Genomic DNA, 21,918 nt, shown 5'->3' on the forward strand with positions numbered 1-21,918 from the left:
GCTGAGAGACTTCAGTTTAGACGAGTGTTTTACTCATGAGATATAACCCAGAGGGTGTGGTTTTGCTCTCCTCAGTCAGGCGAGATTGCGGGGATCACTTCTGTATCCCTAGGAAAGAGGCACAAGGCCTGAATGAGCTCCCAGGTTTAGAATCTCAGCCAGGCCTTGTTCAGCTGCCAAGTTACCCCAAACATACCTGCCTCCTCCCAGAAGGAAGCTCCAGGTGAGATTTCTCCTCTCACTTGCTCTCAGGCTCAAGAATGAAGACAACGACTCTCCTGCCACGAGCATGGCTTGAAATACACTTCTGCACAGCACATGCCTGTGTATACAGACACACACAGGTGCATGTACACATCAATGCACGTGTAGATATACGTGCACACAGCTTCAATCAACTCCCTTGTGCCTGAACCTGTGGGTTCAGCTTCATTCTATATTTTCTCTAATGTCAAATTCGCTGGAGAATATTTGTAAATAACAGAAATTAGAGATTCTGCGTCCCACCTTCCCAAGGTATGCAGTCTTGAAAAACAACATTCATTATTGAGATCCTTGTAATTTTTGTGTTCTCTGGACATACACCATGCAAAAATTTAGAATGCAACTTCCCCATTTCTTCTGATTGTTGCCCATTTTCACAATGCTGTAGAAAGCCTTCCCATTGCTGCTGTGATGAGCCCTCTGCTAGTCCCTAGTTGCTGTGTGCAGCAGAGCAGGCTCCAGCCAAACAGATCTGTGGCTGTGCCCACGTGGTCCCTGCAGCATGGCCAGCACTATCATCAACACCTTCTGCTGATGCATTTGTCTGATCCTGGCCCACGGGTTCAAAAGGTCCCCAAGGAAGGGATGAAGATATAAACAGCGCGATCACATAAGCCTCCTTAGGAAGACAGGCTAAAAAGAGATTTGACTTTCTACAGTGCCATGATACAGTACGTTAAGATGGTTTCAGGACACGTGCAGGGCAAAAAGGGATCACCACCTCTGTCTGGACTGCAACAAATGAACACATTGCTATGTGGCCCGCAGACCGCTTCCCAGGGAAGGCAAGCATTCTGCAACATGCCCATTTGCACAGGTGCCTGCCCAGGCAGCAGGACCTTCCCAGCCGAGCTGCCCAAATGGAGCTGGTCTGAAGCTGGCCGAAGGCGGTAGCAGCTTGACTGCAGCCAAAACTGTACTCAGCCTCAAAACCACTCAGCATGTTTGAGATGCCTAGTTTCGCCAGCAAAGATGGAAGTGCTCCATTACCCTGCTAGCACTGCACTTCCTTACAGTACCTACAGGTGTGGATTTCATAGCTCCTGCCAGGGGCTGAAGCAGAGACTTCTCCCAATCCTAGAACACCACAGCATTGTCTGGGCAGGCAGCAAAGCTGTGGGAACGGAGCCCAAGTGACTTCAGGTATTTAAAGTCCCAACTCTTACTGAAGAGATTAAGTGATTTGCTCTGTCACATTTCTAACAAACGGGAGGAGGGGACAGCCCTGCTTCACTCAGCCAGTCTATCTGCATCCACCACCCCTACCAGCCTGGGACACAGCCACACTGGCACCCCATCCTCATGAAATGTACAAAACCAAGATTGTGCTCCCTGGTGCTAATTTTGCACCTTTTTATGACTCTTTCCCACCCGGTAATAGACATAATTACTGCCACCACAAGATTATGGTAATGCCTTAAGAACCATGTTTGAAGACAGAGATAAACTCTCACTGGAAACCATGTGTTGATTGTTTTCCTCAAATTAGGCAACCATTCTCTATAATTAAAACATTGCTACCCCTTCTGTAATTAATGCAATGCAGTCAAAACTAATTAATAGGACTGGTGTTTAAAAGGTCTAATTTGTCTAAATAGGGCAGTGTATCAATGAGCAAATTATATATTGCCCCTAGGAAACACCAACACAACTCTGCCTAACCAAGTTGGTGAAAACACATATACTGAATGAAGGCTTCAGTCTCCATTGGCTCCCAGAAAGGTAATATCACACTCTGGTTCATTCTTAGAGCTTCATTTCCACCCATCTCCCTCAGCCCCATGGCTGCAGGACCTGGGGAAGTGCAACACCTCATGCACAAAGGTGCCACTCCACCAACGGGATGGGAACTTGCAACACCAGCCAGTGCAGTATTAAAACTGGAGAACTTCTGCACTGGGGAAGAACGTTCCCATACATGTTAAAGCTTCTTTTGTATTCCCTGGCATGGCATTAGCTACCTTTATTCTCACAGTGACAACCGTAGGCACAGCATAAGGACATTTTCCTGTAAAAGTGAGTTGCCCTTGGTCCAGAGCTGGCTCTTTCCATACAGGCAAGCTTCTCTCAGAACACAGATAAACTTTACAACCCATTCGTGCTCTGGTGCAAGACACTACATGAAATGCCAAGGAAGTGGCTGCTGCTCATGTGCAGTGTTTCTGCAGACTGCCAAGGAGCAAAGGGCTTCACAAAAACATCATTTTCAGCAGTTCCACTTTTGGGAGAAAGCTGGACTCAAAACCAACCCCTCTTCCTTGCAGACACATGCCTGAAACAGGGATAACACTTGCAACACTGCATATGAAGGAAAGCCCAAAACCATCTCACTGCAATTGATTTTTTATTAGCCAAGTCAGTAGAGTGATAATTATGATAGCCCCCCTGGGCTTATCACTACTCAACCCTTATAGGGCAGCAGGGAGATAAACGCAGCATTTACACATGCATATAATTGTTTTATTTCTGCATTAAATATTCATTTCCAAAGGGTTCCCAGCACACACAGCACTTCCCGAAGCACCGTGCAGAAACCAGGTTTGCTGTCTCCTCAGGCATTCCCGTTTGCTGCAATTCCTGCACAAACAGCTGCTTGCTAACATGCATTTGGCCTCATCCAGCCTTCATGTGGCTGAAGGCTTCACATGTGGAGGAAGCTGCAGGCAGCACGTTGGGAAGTCTCTAAGGCTGCCCTACTACACCCAGAAAGCAGGTCTCATCTCTTGCCATCTGCTATTGATGTCGGATTTCAGATAGCAAGAGGGCAACAGCACGTTCCAGAGCTGCAAGTGCTGCTAGAGCAGCAACAGCAACACATGGGAGCACACAGGTCGCCTTCACCTACTGCTGTTTTGCCTAAGAAAATTTTTATTATCTTTTGCTTATGCTTTTACCTGCATTTTCCTTTTCCAGAGAATATGAACTTGGAGCTGTACCTTCCACAATTACCTTGGCCTGAATGAAACAGGTATGAATTACACACAATCTCAAAAGCAAACATTGACGAGAAAAGCACTACGCTCATAACAAGGTCCAAAGCACAGGAACCCATGCAAACCCAACCCCAGCAGCAACTGGTTTTGCAGGGATAAATAAGGTCCTGTGAGTAGTTCCATCTGCTGGCCCACCAGAAATGGCAACAGTGGGGAAAAAACAACTAAAAACAGAACAAAATGAAACAAAAAACCCCCATGACCAGCGCTAAAACTCCCCAGAATATACAGTTTACTCCAGTGATGACACATTCATCCTCCCAGTTGGCTTCTCAGTCACACAGAGCCTCAAAGACATAAGTATAATGGTACTTAAAGTTGCTTTTTATCATTAACTGGAGCAGGAAAGGGGATGAGATGTCAGGTGAAGAGCAAGCATCTTTGCAAATTGTCAAGTTTACTGCACAGGAGCCAGGCACACAGTGAGCAGCAGGTCAGCACCACTACCCAAGTTCCCATATGCTTACCTGCTTAGGAGGTGGCTTCAGATCAATTCATGGGACATTTGTTACTTTTTTTCTCACCCTCAACAGAGGAAGCCCGTGACAACATCTGCCTGAAGAGCTTTTACAAGACCTAAGGGATTAAAACACCCCACAATTGCCATTACTGCCAAAATCAAGGAAGATAAACGTGCTGAAAGCCTGAAAACACTCATCAGATCCCGGAACAGCTCACATTGTTAGGCTTTGTGCAGCCACTGACTTTTTCCAATGAAATTATAAACCCTCCCTTAATGGAATTTGACAACTGAAAAATAGTGAGATTTAAAATAACAAGTGGTCTCTGCAGTATCCCCTGCAGCAAGGTTGGAGACACGGAACTGACCTTCAGCTTAGCCACCAAACCAGAAAGCCTGCAAAGAAGGAAAAGTGCTGGGAATACCTGCGTTAAGTCAGTAGCCCATCTTTCCCCAAGAACAGCTCTGCGCTGTCAGGCTTCTTCCTTCTTTTTAACCACTTAAAAAGCAACAAAAAGAGGAAACTGCCGTGCACTGCCAGGACTGCAAAGGCATCAGAACCTGCTGCAGAAACCAGTAACAAACGGCCTCTGGAGAAAGACTGAGGAACTCACAGCACATTGTTCCCATGTTACAGGGCACACTGTCCTTAAACTGCATCCAAATGAAATGGAAATGCAACTCACAAGCTGGGAGAATGTCAGCCCCTTACACTGCAGCTGATGAGGTGGACTCTGGTACATCAGAGACACCTCCAGGGTCAGTCTTTGCAAAGGATGTTGATAATATGGGAAGGATATGGAAGAAGGCCTTAAAAATAACTGGATGGGAGAAAAATGCCTCAATGAGAAATTCGGAGCTCCACCTGTTCAGCCTGTTTAAAGGAAGATTGAGAAGTAATGTGATTACAGTGTAAAACTCCTTCACAAAGAAAAACACAGTGTAAAAAGGAGCTTTGTTATCTCTAATATGGAATAAAAGGAATCATGGTTGAAAGCTGAAGGTTATGAAGAGCTGGTGAGGAAAGCCTTTTTACACCATGAATTGTTAAGCTGGAAGAGGCTATCAAATAAAGCAGCGAAAGCTTCATTCCCTGGATGCCACACAACACCAACCTGCTCTTTGCTGGCTCAAGGCAGCACTCATACACGGCAGAGCCAGGCAGTGCATAGGGAACCCTTCGTACTGCTGCTGGGAACCAACACCTTTGTTGGCTCAGTTGGGTTTTTGCTGAGGCAACATTACGGGCATTTGATTGTTGTGATTTCCTCTTCACTTTTCTGCCTGGGAAGTAACTACTGAGGGATATTAAGCACAAAGGAAAATGTTTGCTCCCACCTTTTTTCTACTCCAGAAATCATCTGATGTTTGCCCACACAGCATCAAAATGAGCATCTCTTATGCTACTTATTAATGTTTAAACATGTTTATTTCAAATGTTAGCAGAGTTCTTTGATAAGTAATGACCCAGGTAAAATAAAAATAGCTAACAAAGAAAAACAAGACCGGCTGGCTGCTCCACCATCACAGTATTCTCAGAACAAAGATACAGAGAACTTTATGGAGGTGGCTCAAAGCTATGGAGGTTTATAGTAAAGCCCTACAACATTTGCAGTGACTGAAGATGATCTTACAATATATCTACTTGTGGTTCATATTTTTCAGAGTAGGATGATATATTTCAACTTTCTCTTGTCCTGAGAGCTACATTAGAGCTTCTCAGTCTAAGAAGGAACACTCAGCCATACAGAGGCAATGCAATATAGGCAGCATGCACTGCTGATGACAACTAGTAAGGAGGCAAAAAACCAACTCCAATAATTAAGATAAGGATTTCCAGAATGTTCTATGGGAACAAGATCAACTGGAACCATATTTCATATTTCAGGTCCCAGACTAAAGATCTCTGCATCACACCAGTTCCCTTAGTGCTGCAAAACAAGGACCCGATCCCTGGCTTGGCAGAGGCAGGATTTCAGCAGTGGAGCAGTCTTTTAGGAACAGAATTGTACAAAGGTCCTTCCTGCAACTGCTAACTCCATCACAAAGTGACCCAGAAAGCTTTTGCAGAGTACCTACCCTGTCTTCTTCTCCTAACACAGCCCCTAACACAGACCTTCTGATTCACTTATGCTCAGTGCCCAAAGCAGGCAGTGTCAGTTCTACCTATTGCAGAAGCCTCTGCTTTTTGTAAAGCTCATTTAAACCCTATAGAAGTCCCCAAAAAAGGCTTGATATGCCACTGCTGCAGAGCATAGGATTAATACAGGTCCTTCTACAGAGAGGTGAATGTCATTTGCAGAGCTGTGTTAATTCCTGATTTGAATTTAGACGATGTTTTTAAATAAGGAAAAAAGCTCAGAACATCCGCTGGGAATCCATGACTTGGATAAACTTTAATAAGTCACTAAATACAAGTGAGAAGTGCATCCAGACTGCAGCGCTGTATAAAGATAGGAAAAAAAGCAAGATGAATTCTAGAGAATAGAGAATAATGGCATCAGATTGCATATTATAGGCATGGCTGATGTGTTCTGAATGATAGGATATCATTTAGCAAGCTCAAAATCAGGAAGCTCCAACTGTAAGAAATGCTCTCACAAAGAAAGAGAAGAACAGGACATGTTGGAGGTTTAACCTAGGGCTTTCCTACACAGGCACTTTTCTCAAAGGAAGGCAGCAAGAACCGGGAGAGAAAAGGCTCTAGAACAGATAGGACCATGATGGGGGCTAAGGAGACAGTAAAGTCTCATGTTAATTCCAGCCAAACTCTCCAAGTGCTGATAGTTGACATAACATGCCCTCACAGTAATCCCTCTGGTGTGAATGAATGGTAACAAAGCTCAGGCATCACTGGATTCCTCAAAATTTCAGCATAACCAATTTATCAGCATCTTCAGATTAAGTCATTCTGCAAGATGGCTTTCCAGTTCCTAGGTACCCTACGGGTACCTACCTAGGAAGTAGGTACCCATAACTATTACTGCAGCTACCATCAGCAATGTGCACAGATAACAGGAGCACTCTCCTGCAGCTTCCAGCTGCCATAACAGCACCATCAGTGCCATCAGCCTTTTACATGTACCAGTCTGTTTTGGCTTCATTTTAAATATTAGCCCTATATTACCTGAACCTGCAGAGTGTTACAATAAAAGACAATCAAACACCTGTCTAGGAGATGGCAATGAGGAAGCTTCCCTTGGGTGGAAAGGAAGCTTGGCATCTTAAAGTGGATTAGCATGCAGCCCACATCTTTACATTGCTCTTCAGCATGGGAAAGGCCTTTTACAGAGAGATGCAGAAGCAGCAGCTGCACTGAAGGATTACATTTGAGGTATGTTACTTTCAAAATGAATGAAAATTGTCTCTTAACTCCTAATCTTTCATATTGTAGACTCAACTAAAATGGAGAGATATATATATATATATATATATATTTTTTTTTTTTAAAGTTATGGAATTTAACGTAATGCTTCCCAGCAGGCTGCACTGGCTTTAAATATTTGCAGTCAAAATGTGAAATCTTTTTCCTTTCTTCTCCCTTTATCTAAAACTATGAATATTCTATTTGCTTAAATATATCCAGAACAGAGGAGCCTCAGAGAACCACAGCCTTTATCCGGGACAATCTTCTGCACCCTTCAGGGTACACTGTGCTTGGGAACCACTGCAGAGAACTCAGCAGCCAGCCACCACCCAGCTATCAGCAGCACATGGAAGGAGAGGAGCCTGCAGGCACAATTTATAGCTGATGCATAACATCACTGAAGAAGCTCAGAACACCAATGAACAGCTGTGGAGGAAGTCCAGAATGCTGTCACTTGAGCAGAGGCCAGGAGCAGGTCAAGCCTTGCAGAAGAGGGCAGCGTTCCCTAAGCAAAGCAGGGCCATGGTTCTGGTTTGGGAAACTCAGCTCATTACACTGAAACGTTAAGACCAGGAACAAGGGAGAATCAGAAAGCACATCTCAGGGTGAAAAACCAAATGATGAGCAGGAGCACTAAAAGGATGCACGTTGCCACACAGGCTGTTCATAAATGGGTACTACGCAACTTTTTAAGGAATAAAATATACAGTGCAAATTATACAGGAATGGCAGAGCAGGGACAGTGCTGTATATCAAAGAATGCTCAAAGCTCAACAGGTAACTGTGCCAATCTCAGTGAACTTGCAATACCACGCTCAATTTCAGAAACCACAGCAGAGATGTGGCAGCACAGCCACCTGAGCGGAGACCAAGATTCCATCCTCTGGCTCTTCTTTCATAATGGAAAATCCCAACTACTTTCATATTGACTGGTTCACCATCTCAATGGCCTGTGTCTGCAGAACCTGAACTTGCTGACATCAGACATGTCTGCCTCTCAGTCAAAAGAAACCTTTTCAAAATGGCAAAATTCAACACAAAGCAGCTCACAGGGCAAACAGCAATCTCAGTGTTGTACACACAGCAACTCCCTCTCCATTAACTCCATGATCAGAAGAGAAAACTTGAAAGCATTATGAACTGTTCCCTGTAACCATCACCCTAATGTTCAGCATAATTAAGCTGAAAATAGTGAAAAAATCTTAAGAGAAGGAGAGGGGAACCAAAACCAGCAGATATACTCGTGACGGCACACTGAGGCAGTGCTTAGGGCCAGGCTCTGGCTGCGTGTGCCTGGGGCTCTGATGCAGTTTACTTAGCAGTACCAGCACTGTTACTATTGACCAGGAGGCTTATTTTTGTACATAACCCATCATGCTTGTTCACAGAGAAGTAACAGGCTGATAGCCTGCAGGGGATGAAATACTGATGATCCTCCCAGTGAGACCAGGCAATGTAGAGAAAGGACTGCAGCATGATGCTGCTGGGGACTCCCAAGCAAAGGCAAAGCAAAGGAATGCCTTGCAGAGGTGTAGGCACAGGAAGGTAAAAGGGGGCAGAAGCCCCACACATCTCACTAGCAAAAAAAAAAAAATGCAGACCCCAGCAAAATCAGATTAATAAGCAGTGCAGAGAATAAGAAGTAAGGAACAAGTAGCCATTGTGTTCAAAGTGCTCTCTGGACAGCAAACACAGACATACAGACCTGAGGAAAGAGGACAGTGTAAAAGCATGCTGGAAAACAACAAGCAGACCTCAGAGCCAAGAGGAAGGAATCATCAACCTCAATCTCCTGCTTCTCCCAGCAAGGAAGAATAAATGCCAATGTCAGCAGTATGTTCCTCCTGGAGGCAGCACGGACACCGATGACTCACTGCCTTTTTTGTTTTGTTTTTTTTTAATATGGAGAGCAATCAGGCCAAAGAGAAGACATGCCTTACTGCTGAGAGGCGTTAGGAATTTACAAAAGGGTTGGTAAGACCAAGTGGGCTCAAAGTCCCTATCAAGAGCTAAAAGAGTCAATTCCACCTGGCAAAAAAAAAAAAAAAAAAAATCAGTCTTTTTGCCTGAATTTCAACTTAACCTCTAGGAAATCCTGCTTCTGCTCATTCCACCCCAATTTTGGGGCAAGCTGTAATTTCCACTACGAAAGGTCAAACACCTGCACAGGAGCCAAAAAGGCAGGGAAAAGAGCCCTTACCCTCACTCCAATCTCTTTTTTCCAAGGAGGATATTGGAAAGGTGAACAGAGAAAGGCACAGATACTACTGAACAGTGTACTGCAACTTTCAATTTTTTTTCCATACTTTTTTTTTTTAAAATCTCTTTCATTCTTCTGCAATAACTGGATAGGAACAAATAACAGCCATTTAATTAGTGAGTTAAGCTCTCGATTACACTAACCATGCACTCCTGGCTTTGCAAATAAGATGTGTTTTCTTTTATTCACAGCAAGACTTCAAGCGCATCACTGCACTAGTTACAGCAACCTAAAAACATACAATGAAAAATTAAAAGCTGAGAATTATTATTACTTTAATTTTCAAAAGGGAGTCTACCTTGGTAGATTTCGCACCCCCCTTTTCTGAACATTTGAATGCTGCCAAGAAAATAAGATACCTGCAAATGGACCTCGCTCTGGCAGCTGCACCCATCACTAGTTGTACTCCTGAGGAATCTCAAACTTGACTGCCTCAAAGGCACAAGTCACAGCAGCAGAAGAGCTTGGAGATTTCTCTGTTCTTCTAAGCAGAACACAAGCTCTCTTCCCTGCACATCACTTTCATCAGACAAAGGATAAAAAGAGCAGTGAATGCAAGAACAACCACAGAGACAAAAAAAGAAAATTTCTGAGCCCCCAAACCATCACTGTGACAACACAGAGAACAATCAAGGATGAGAAGCAAACTGCCACCATACTGAGAATGAAGTTCACTTTCAGGAGGACATTTGCAATAGTATGCAATGACTGGAGCAGGGAGATTAGCTAGCTATTTTATGTAAGAAAGACTGCTCGAATAATCAGTTTTTCTGATGTTGTCATGTCTTTTCTGTTGTTAGTGAAGAGCATAATTGCTCCTTGAGAAGCTGAATGATTTTAAATTAGATGGAAAGATGGTCACTGCGAGCAAAGATCATTTTGAACATTCCATCCAAAGTCGTAGGTTTATGAACATGAGTTGAAATGAGATGGAATAATTAATGTGGCAGCATTCACTTAATTTGCCCTCTTCCTTTTGTTTCTTCCTTCCTGTGCACAAACATGGGAAATAAAAAGCAGGAACATAAATGAATTTATCTAGATCAGCCCCCTTGACAGAGATGGAAGCAATTAAGCGTAGCTCACATGAAAACAAATTTGCAAAGTCCCTCATACTACCGCCACTTGGCATTGGCCTAAGGGTTTTTCTTCATAGCTACCCTCTCTCCAAGCATTGACCAGTGCCACCAACTCATGCTGGCTGAGGGATCCCTATGGGCAGCAGAGAGCAGGGAGCCCACCTGAGACTGTGGCTGTGCCCTTAAAAACCACCAAGGATGGGGTAAGTTGAGCCCACCTGTAAACTTTCTACAAGGAAGAGCTGTTCACCTTACCCCAGGCACTGATTACTCTGAAAATCACGACATGATGGCTACAGCAACTGCAAGGCCTGTTTCTCACCCGCTGATTCAGATGAGCCATTGTTTCAGCATGGGGTAAGCCCCGCCAGAGAGGAGCAGCAAAAACACTGACAGAAAAAGATGCCCATTTGACCAGTGAACAACTAACAGTCACCTGAAATCTTCAGGGAGGTGTGTGGACATTTCTCCCTTCTCGAGCAGGCTCTGCTCTCAGCCTACAGACAAGAGCTCTGCTGATGAAGATAATGACGCATCTGTGAGAGGAGCTTTTAGTAACTGGGGCAGAGGAGAAGCAGCAGCAAGAGGAGGAGAAGGAGCCTATATAAAGCAGCCAAACTCAGAAAGAGCCAGTATTTTCTCAGGAAGAAGAAATGTAAGAGGCAGAGAGAAAAGCATGGGGAATTTTGGAACCGACAGATACATTTTAGGAGTGAGCCAAGATCCAGCCGCATCTTATGACATCTTTCATGCAACCCTCACCCTGCAGCTCCAAGTCAAAACCAACTTACACACATGCACCCCACCACCTAATGAAAATACAAGGAGACTTTCAGGCCCTGACCCCACAGCACCAGCTGAGGCAGGGGATCGACAGCCTCCTGAGGCCTGACATTAAAGACAAATGTTTACAGAATTCCTGCACCGAAACTGAAGCTTGTTGAGGTGCCAGAGCCATGAAGTCAGGTAATACACCAGCATCCTTGGCACACCCATCCAGCACAGCAACAAGCCCCACAGCAGCTTCTACTTTCTGAACTGCATCAAATGAATTAAAGCATCACCAGACTTCCGGAAGATCCTCCTGAAACCTGCAACAGAGGAAAGCCTACAGTGTGGGAGCTGAAGGACCACAGAGCCCACCTGGCTGTGCACCTCATCCCAAGAGACCTGTGTGAGAGAAGGGATGGTGGCCTGTGGGTCACAGCCTCGCTCTGCCATGCCACTGGAACAGCATCCACCAGTGGATGCTGAAAGATAGGGAATGAAGAAGCAACCACTGTGCCATCTTCAGTCTTGCGTAAAAATAGCACACAGATGCCTGAACACGCAATAGTCCAAAATTAAAAGTTACCAACTCTTATTGTTAATTCCTGATTTTGGCACGTCTCATTTCTCCATGCAGCATCCTTGGGATATCTTTGGTAAAGACTTAGATAAGCGTCAAGGTTTTTTTTGTAAGCATATATGTGTGCAGATCAGATAAATCAGCTGGTACCTGTGGCACATTACATTCCTCCATGGCTGTGCAAAGAGCTCACTCTCGTCCTGCAGAGCGCCTGTGCTGCCACTGGCATCATGCACACCCTCAGAACCCGCTTTACACTGCTGTGCTGTTAGTGCTAGCAGCTTCCTTCCTCATTCACTCATTCCATGTGCTTCCAAGGCCAGGTTTTATTGGCACACATCTCCACCAAAACATCTTCCCAAGCACATACTGCATTGCTTGGAAAGCCACAATGGATGATGACAACACTCTTATGCCAAGTACAAATCATCTTAGCTTTAACTTTCTTCTGCAGTTTTTAAATGTAACTAACCACAGGGTTGCAACATCTGTTTTTTAGGGGGTGAATGAAATCTCTCATTGACTCCTTGGGCACTATTGTACACATCTCAGTTTAAGTGCACAAGTCCAATTTAATTCAGTTTGACTCTTCATGCTAAAATAGCTCAAAGAAGCAATGACCCAGCTAATTCTTGGACTGAGATCTGAGATCATGCAGATACTATTGACAATTTCAATTTACACACTTGCTCTTCCTGCTTTCATGCAGAGGCATTGTTGTTTCTTTTTAAAATCATTAAAATTTACACAAAGAGTAAATAGCCCCTTCTCCCTGCTAATCCTTCTGGGAAACAAGTGAATCATTTCACAGAAATTTCAATCCAACATAGTCAGCATAATGCAGGAGATGGCAAATTTCACCATCAAGTAATTCAAATGTTTGAAGTGAGAGGAGCTGGCAGGAGGGCTGCAAAGCACAAAGCACCTGGTACACCGAGCATCCTCAGCTACCCATGGTCTTCATATAACAACAAACAAAAGCCCAAAGAGCAAGTCTGAGTTGTTAGCTAACTCAAAAAAACTCATAGCTGAAATGCCCCCCTGCAGGCTGCCCGCATCCTACAGACCCACTGTAGACCTGCAGCCAGCCTGCCATCCTGCAGCCCAGCTGCCTGCTCCTCAGAAGGGTCAGACCCTGAGGACTTCCCTTAGCACAAGCTCCTCTCCATTTCTACAGGAACCTGACCTGAGCCAAAGTCTTGTCTGACTAAATGATAGAGAGCAACTGGAAAGAACACGTGATTATGAATACCAGTAACCACAGCTAATTCTCATTTCACATAGAAAAACAGGGGGGGGGAAAAGGCACGGCCTTCACACAGCCTCCCTAAGGATAGCAGCACAGATTTACTGGCAAAGGACAGTAGTGAAGTCCCCTGCTTCTAAAATTTTATTACTTTTACATAATAGGCTATCACACATTTACTAGCATGCTGTGAAGCGCTGTCATAAATATTTAAACTGCAATGACAAAGTAACTGAGTCGCAGCCCATTCCTGGTCTTCTGCTGCTTGCTCTCTCAGGCCCCTGATGAAAAAAGCCTTGCTGTGTCGAAGAATAAAAGCATTACACATGAACCAAGTCATCTGCACATACCTGACCTCAAGTAAAGCGTAAGAAACTTACACTTGTTATTAAAAGGTCTTTCTGAACCAGAGCCCCTCACAGCTGTTACAGGCAAGTCTGTCATCAGCAACGCTGCATTCCCTGAACATTTGCCTGATGGCATTAGTTATTACATTTGATAGCTTTATAGCATTATTTGAAGCCTGCTATTTACCTAGTTACACAAGACCCAGCAGCTTAGAGCCCGCTCTCTGTCTGGGCTGCAAATCTCTGCAACTACCTCCAAAATAGCCCAGATTTTATGACCCGTTAAGCTTAATGATAAACCCTTGGATTTATGTTCCAGGCTAGTGAGCAATGAGAGATCAAAGGCTAAGCTTTGATTTATCTGCAGGACAAGGGAACACGTTATTTCTATATTCTTATTTTTCTCAGCATTTGCCATGATGATCGTAATGCTTTGCTATGACATCACAGCACTTCAGAATGTTATATCAAAATCAAGACGGCACTTGGACCTTTTGCAGTGCTGGTATTTCCTCTTCCAGCAGGACGGGCACACTTTCCCTCTTCTGCCTCCCCTGCTGCAGAGATGTTAGCACCAGACCTCTTAAGTCATGGGTAGCACAATGATTTTCAATCTACATACACTGTTGGAGGTGGGGGAATGATCTAGGGTGTCTCACTATTCTTCACTGCACCGTTTCTGTGTATTTGTAGTGCTCTACTCGCAATGTCACCTGTGCCTGGAGTTGATGTAGGTTCTGTTTCATGATGCTTTAGACCAGAATCATGAAAAGACCGGTGCATTAGTCAGTCTTTGGCTTGAATGACAGCCTGACATCTTTCACACATTTTTAAGAATTGTGTACGGTGAAGCGATGCTACTCAGCATGGCACAGAACTCTGCTTTTATTATTGCTGTTCTAAGAGTTTCTCTGAAAAATCTATGCCTCTGAATTTAGGGGATTGAGAGACAATCTCCAATCTTCCCTTCATTCATACTTCAAAAGGAAATAAAGAAAAAACAATGCCCTAAGTTACAGGAAAAAGCTTTAGAAACTGTAAGAACCCCAAATGTTCACACAACTCAGAGCTTCACATTTGCTTAGCTTTAGGATGCTCAAAGTCAGCCCCTTGGGCCCCAGGTGCTTTTGTAACTGTTGCCAATACCACTGCTCATCAGCTTTAACAAGGGCAGGTGGGTGTATCACCAAGGGACAGAGCAAACCACTGGAGAAGTGCTAACAAACACCATGATGTTAAAGGCTAACCTCATTTATGGGGATTTTTTTCAATGACTATTACATCTGTCGTACTGTGCTGCACAGGTATATTCACACTAACAAAGTAATTCTGAGAGCGGATGGGAAAAGTAAACATTAAAGGGCAAATTGTGAGCAGCTGAAGTTTGCAGAGCAAAGAAGGTGTTTAATATAAAAGAGGAACCTGTCAGAGGAGTGGCGTGTTATCTAGTCCTCACCTTGACTGGCAACTTGACAGCCTTTCACACATTAAAAAAAAAATCTTCAAGAAGCTTTAGTTAGCAATTATCACCAATTTTCACATTCAGTCCATGAAACAGTAGATGCAGTTTAACATCTCGCTACATCAGCATGGTTGACTATTACTCTTTTAAACAGAATTGGAAATTGATGTAAAATTTCAAGTTGCTGTTACATCAGTAAGAAGCCAAGAGACAAAGTACAGAGGAAGAGAAATGTGTGTTAGAAAACAAAAGGCAGGGCTGTAGCCCTTTGTGTTGATGGGTAGCAGCATCAAGTTCTACCAGATGCTAAGTCAAAACGCTGCTTCTTCAAGCGCTAACAGGTAATAAACCTCAGTTGTGAAGCAGCTATGTGGGCAGCAGGTTTCTCATTTTACAGCAACCACAGGGGCCTGCTGCATGGAGTGATATGCAAAGTCAGAGCAGATTGCCCACAAAAGAAGGAAGCCCTGGCTTTGACTTCACATTGCAAACCCTGCTCTTCAAGGAAGACAGCCTGCTGACTGGTGATGTGTTCCATATGCCCTTCCCCATAAAGAGGAAAGGGCTCAAAACAGTTATTGTTAGCCCTTCAAGAGACTGTGAGCCAGTTTCCAGCTAGCAATGCCCTGAATCAACTGATAAATTATTTGTCTTGTCCCTTGTACTTTCTCAGCCGCTGAAAAAGCAATATTATTCTCCCTGTGAATCCTGACAGTGCCAAGAGCTGCTCCCCAGCGAGACCAGGCACAGAAAGCAGATACCCAGGACAGAGCTGACATGGCCTACAGACCAGAAGAGGCAATTACGTTATGCCAGAGATACGACAGCAAAAGGAACATACCAGCATCCCTGATAAAAGCCTCAACCCAGCTGAGCAATTCTCTTGCTTCCCAAGCCCAGGGTTCTACTGCCTTAATCATACCTGTTAGAGGGAAGGCCTCTCACCTTCCAACTTGCTCCCAGGAATAAACCCTCAGTGGCGCACATGGTTATGCACATGCTGTCCTAGAATGGTCAATAGGGTATGTATTATCTGCCTTAAGCACAGCCATATCACCAATATTCAGTTTTGCAATGGAAGCTACTGGCACCAACTTTAACGCGTTGCCAAATCCTCCCTGACTTCCAGAAGGGCAAGGCTTTTTCCATTGAGCCAAACAAGTGCAATTATAAACACCCATACATGACAGCTTTCTAATTTGTTTTCCACTTCTCATCCTTCATTACTGTCCTCAAAATGTCAGAACAGAAAGTAAGAACTTAAAAGGAAATCACCACTTGCAACCACCACAGCAACACCAAACTATTTTAGGAGCCAGACCTCTCCCAAAATATGCTTATGAGGAGTATACACCACATGCTGGAAAGATGCAAATGTGCCCAGGCTGCATCATGTCAAGCTCTTGCATAAACCTGGGGAGTACCAAGATTTCCTAGAGATAGCAGCCATCACCCTGGCACGGGAACACTTTCCAGTAGCACACCAACCTCTATGTTTCCAACACAAAATTCCAGGTTACATTTCTTCCCCAAGCCCTGCTGGCACACTCTGCAGCCCACACTGTACCTCCCAAACAGCACTTAGCTCCACAAACAGCTTTTTCACTGGTGCTTTGGCCTCCACTCCAGTTTGGTCACAGCTTTTCCCACCTCTTGCTTTGATTGACTGATGACACAAAGCATGAATAGGACCACAATCTGCTATTCAGGAAAGAGGTGTTCAGTACGCGACAGTGAAAAACTCACGTACTGCTATCTTTCTGTGAGTGTTCCAAAATCTGGTACGGAGGCATGCTTACTTTGCGCTCGCCTTGCTCTCGTGACAACCTTCCTGATTCCTCAGCATACAATGTTACTTCTTTCTTTCCACTGTGCATAAAACCAAATACTCTCCAAAACCTAAGCAGAAACATACCAAATCAGTTGCCTGCAGGGGCTTTATATTCAAGGTAGAGTCAAATTCAATAGATGTAAAACTAGTCCTCCTTGGTGAAGGCAGGATCTGGTTCAAAGTACAACCTGTTTTTAAGTCTTCTGACATTTTACTTATATTTCAGAAAGAGTTCAGTAACAACTTGTTTTCACAGCATCTTATGTCTGCATCCTTCAGTTGTATCTAAGTGCCCAGTTAGACAATCCATGAAAACTCTTTAAGATGTATGCATTTCTGTTGCCTAAGCAGGCCAACGATGCATTAAGCGTTGTTTCCATTAGCTTGTGAAGTGCCAAAAGCCTCCTGGGATGGCCTGAGCCTCTTCAGCTCAAGAACAAAAGTTCTGCACCTTCTTTAAAAAAGAAAACACCTGAAAGTGCAAGAAAGCTTTCCAAAGCAATTATCATAATCCCTCCCATTACCCACAGGGAAGCAGTGGCTCAGAGGTTAAATAACTTCTCTGAGGTGGCTCAGCAAGCAGCACAGCCTGGATTAGAGCCATGCTGCCTCCTGACTTCCAGCTCCACGCTCAGCTCAGTGCCTTAAATAGCTCGAGTGCAAGTAATTAGCTTTGTGCAAAAACCCAACTCAGGGAATGGGAGAGCTGCAGTTTAACTTAATGATAAAAAAGTCTATGGAGAATCACAGCAGAGAAACATTAAGTTGTAACTTGGTATTACCACCTGAAAAACCTGCAAGAACATGTAGAGGAAAGCTGGTGCACAGTTTATTGCCACCAACTTTGGAAGAGTGGATTATTCACACACAGCAGAGTATGCTGCAATAAAATGTTTGTAGCAGCTATCACTAGGATAACTCGTGGCATTTATTCATTTCCATTTTTACTGACATTTAGTTTGTCCTCCTTTTTTGTCAACACCGATTTCACCATGCTTCTCTCTGTGGGGTACCACAATTGCTATGAAAACAATGAAAGTTTTGCTAGGGAAGGATATTGGTGATGCTGCACATTCTTGTCTGCACTGTCAAATCGCATCACTGTGCATTTCTACAGTCATCTCTGGCACACGTGGCTTCCCCTGTCAGAAGTGACTGCGTGTATGTTCTTTCACTACTCCACTGCCTACAGCTGTATCACGCTCTTTTACTTTTCAGCTGCCTCCAGCAGAGAACAATCCATCTAAAATAGTCAGGAAAAAAAAAGGAGACTCTCTACTGCTATTTTTGGTATTCAAGATCTTTGGCTTCACCTATTTTTGGAAGAATGCCTTTGTTCAGCATGATCAAAACTCCCACCCCGTGACACTGGAGCTGCACATCCCACTGCAGCCAGAGCTATTCACTAGTAGCCAACTCTGAACAGCAGAGCTGATGCACACAACAAATCCAGGAGAGCCAGAAAGAAAAGTACAAGAGCCAAGATCCCCCTGTCTGCGAGACCCAAGTGAGGCTGTTGCTGCTCTCCCACATACTTCGGTGATCTTCACCCTGAAAATAAGACCACTGGTGCACCTTGCACAGTGAGATCCTCAGGCTAAGCACACATCTTGTCCTACATCCTTACAGCTCAGCACAACCCCAGCCTGAGTGACTCATGGTATATAAACAGAAATCAGTATGTGCATCTCTTGTGCTTTAATAAGAGCTTTGCTTAGGGGATCAGAATGGTCAGAAATAGGAAGTGGCAATCTGACCTGGGAAAGAACTAAATTCATGCACTTCTGCTTTCTTACTTGATTTAGAAAAACATTCAAGCACTGTGTGCTCTGGAACTTACCTCTGTACTTGCACAAGATGTATCTTCCAAAAGCAGCAGTACTCTCACTCACCCCAGGCAAAGAACTAGTAGGAAATGATACAAAATAGGTGACACTGCACGTCACGGCTAACTGCGTGACATGATGGGAGCACAGCACTTCTCATGTAACCACAGATGCAGGCACTGCTCAGAAAGGGACGAACCTTAAACCCTCAGGGACAAGACTTGGCTCACATCCTACAATTTGTGTCAGGGCTGCAGGGCCGCAGTTCTCAGCAATACAGCTGAGCCACACAAGAACCAGATACCGTGGCAGCTCTTAGTCCTGAAACATCTATGACAGCCCCATCCCTCTGCCCCAAGGAAAACTGTTAGCACCTGACCTCCAGGTGTGAGAGCTATAGGCTTCAGGAAAGTTCCATCACAGCACTCCTGGTTTTGTCTGGGTGGAACCACTGACTGTTCCTCAGCAATGCCTGGATTTAGCTTCCACAAAAATCAATGGAAAAATCAGTCAAATCATGTGGCAGAATGAGCAGCTCAGCAAGAAGCAAGGCACAGCTGGCCCAAGAAGTCCTGCCTAGGTGGACGAACAGCACCGCAAGTCCAAGGGAACACCAGCTGTAGGATGTTGTACAACTAACAAATGTACAGTTAAAAGAGTGGCGTACTTAGCATAGTATTTCACAGACTTATAGTTAGAAAGATTATAATGGTAGAAAGAGACAATCAAAAATGAAATGCTCACCTGTGTCCTAGGCTCACAGTAGAAAACTCCAAAAGGAGGGATCTCCAATCAGAATTCCTTTGCCAGTGGCAGTCAGCCCTTAAATGGGATCTAAGAGAGGTACAGCCAGGCTCCACCCCTTCCGCTCACACAGCTGAATTGCCTTCACCTGTGCTCCCAGGGCTGACCGGGCCCCTTCCCCAGGTGATCAATCAGTAGTTCAGTATTTATGTAATACTCCACTCCGCCGTAACTCAACATTTCCCATACAGATGTCCTGAGGTATTTAAGAAGGAGGGCTTCTGTTTGCTGTTTATGCATGTTCCAGAAAGCACTCACGTGTTGGTACCCAGTCATATCTATTAACAGTTTTAGTGGATGTCACACAGCAGTCTTCTAGTTTCAGGTTTTGCAAAGTAAAACAGTAAAAGAGAACTTATGAATTTGAACAGCTGCATCTCAAACACCTGATGTTCCTAATTGGAGAACTTCAAGCAGTAACTGGATGTAAGTGCCAACCTGAGGGCAATCAGTGGACAAACAGGAATGCAGGTGCTCTCCTCTCTGCTCCTCCTCCCTTTTCTCTCCCTCCCCAAAAGCAGTGCTGGTGTCACCCCATATCCAACGCACCACAGGAGTCAGAGCCCTCCTTGCCTCAGCAGTAAACCTAAAGAACATCCCCAGCTGATGTCAAACAGCATAGTTCGCCATAATGACACCAATTTCAGTACTGAACATAGCGTAAGAGGCAAGACTGATGAGTTAATGCAGAACTCATGTTTTGCTAAGAGCCAGGAGAAGTTTGTTCTTGGCTGACTGACAGCAGAAGTCTATGCTGGTGAGCAAGTTCCTTGCAAAATGTTTTATTTCCCCAACCACTAGCATGCTCACTCCATATTTTCATTTTCAGTTAGCCATCGGGATACAGAGATATCCCTAAAAGTTGAATATTCCATTTGTGAATATTCACAATGTGCTGGGGAGCAAACGGGTACCAAAAAATCCAAGTTAATTGCATGGATAATAGCACATGTGACACATGCACACTGACCGGTTAAGTCTCACTTTTTTAACTCTCACTTAAGGTAAGGTTAAAAAACACCAAAATGAGTAATGCCACTCTGAGCTTCTGCACACAGGTGAAGCAGTACCACACACACCAGCCTGAAATCTTCTGATGAAAATCTCATCTGGAAAGTGCTTGAAGCAGAACAAAAAAAGTTCTGCTTCAGCATTCTCAAAATAAGTAATACTGTCCTTTCTTCAACTCGAACCATCTTTCGCTCAGTTTACCTCAAATTATAATGTTTGGTGGACAAAACGCTTAATTCTACAACAAATACTTTCTCTTCACTTCCAAGGGGCTGCAGCAGCCAGAGCACAGCTCCCAGCACACAGCTCCCATGGCTTCAGCCAGCACCCACCCTGTGTAGCCCTTGGGCTCCCAGCAGTGCCGGGCAAGCACTGTGCCAGCAGCCGCCGTGCGATGCCAACGGTACTGCCACAACTAGAAGAAGCCAGCAATGAGTAAGGGCCATTTTGTGACGCTTCGATTTTGAGAAGGGCATCTCCGGCAGCACCGCATGCAGCGAGAGGCCCACACGCACGGCAGCAGAGATTCTCGCAGCCACCGACGGCAGGGGGACCGAGGACTCAGCTGGCAGCTCCCGCGCTCAGCAGCGGTATTTGCCGTGTCACAGCCGTCAGGGCAGCGGTACTTACAGACAGGACCAACCCTACCGAAGACGCCAACTCTCCGCTCTCATTCGGACAACGCAGAAGCGCATTTTAAAGACCCGGAATTAACAGCCGGGCCCGCAGAAGGGCGGCCTCACCCCAAGGCGGTGGGAGCGCTATCCGTACCGGCAGCCCCTCGGCTCGGTGCCGGCTGTCGGCGGGAGCCATTGTTTCCTCGCACTAACGCAGGCCGGTGCCTAACAAAGAGGACGGCAGGCAGGGCGGGCCGCGCTGCCGGCGGGGATGCCCGAGGGCCGATCGATACCCGGCGAGAGGCGCCGGCCGGCTCCGTCCCCGCCGCCGTCGCATCCCGCCGCCGCCGCGCGATACGGGCGGTGTGGCCGCTCCCGGAGCGGCGCTGCAGGTGCGCCCCGGCCCGCGGGTGGTTGCGCGACGCCGCGCGGCGAGGGGAGCCGGCAAAGTTGGGCGCAACTTCCTCGGGAAAAGCGGACGGAACCCCCACCGCCTCGCAATAAATAGCAGCGGCGACGCGGAGGAACGGCTGGCAGGAGGCTCGGCGAGGCGCTTCAACGCAGTTCCCCCACGCCCACCTCAGCCTCCGAGGGCAGCGGCCCCGAGCCGCGCTCAGCCGCCCGTTCCGCGGCCCGCACAGGTGGGCACGGCCGCCCGCCCGGCCCTTTGTTTCCCACCCGCCGCCGCCCGGCCCGCTCCGCACCGGCACCGCGAATCAGGGCCTCCGCCCGCGCCTCTCCGACAGCCGCCCCTACCTCGACCGCCGCCTCACGCCGCCTGCAGCGCCACTCCGTTCTAACCGCCTCTTACGGCCGGGCCGCGCACAGCCGCCGCTCGCCGCTCCGTTCCAACAGCGCCCGGCCCGGCCCGGCCGCAGGTGCCACCGCCTCGCGCCCAGGCAGGGCGGCACGGCACAGCCCCGCCCTCGTGCCGGGAGTGGCGGCGGCGGCCCCGCCACGCCCCCGCCGCGCAGAGCCGAGCGCGTTGGTCGCCGCGCCGGGG

General features: G+C 45.9%; 1 protein-coding gene across 5 annotated transcripts in view; it reads right to left on the reverse strand.

Annotated features, from left to right (window-relative positions):
- Positions 1 to 21,918, reverse strand: part of PAK5 (p21 (RAC1) activated kinase 5) — a 185,506-nt gene that overhangs the window by 65,532 nt on the left and 98,056 nt on the right. Inside the window, exon 1 of one of the 5 annotated variants that reach the window (XM_052697878.1) lies at positions 21,672 to 21,804. The exons of 2 other annotated variants lie outside the window; for them this stretch is intronic. The gene's annotated coding sequence lies outside the window, so the exon portion shown is untranslated. Of the gene's footprint in view, positions 1 to 19,227; positions 19,347 to 21,671; positions 21,806 to 21,918 lie in introns of those variants that run through there. 2 more of the 5 variants (XM_052697959.1, XM_052698183.1) reach the window with 2 other exon arrangements.

This window comes from Tympanuchus pallidicinctus, unplaced genomic scaffold (assembly GCF_026119805.1).
Source record: "Tympanuchus pallidicinctus isolate F22 unplaced genomic scaffold, pur_lepc_1.0 scaffold1, whole genome shotgun sequence".
Taxonomy (NCBI): Eukaryota; Metazoa; Chordata; class Aves; order Galliformes; family Phasianidae; genus Tympanuchus; species Tympanuchus pallidicinctus.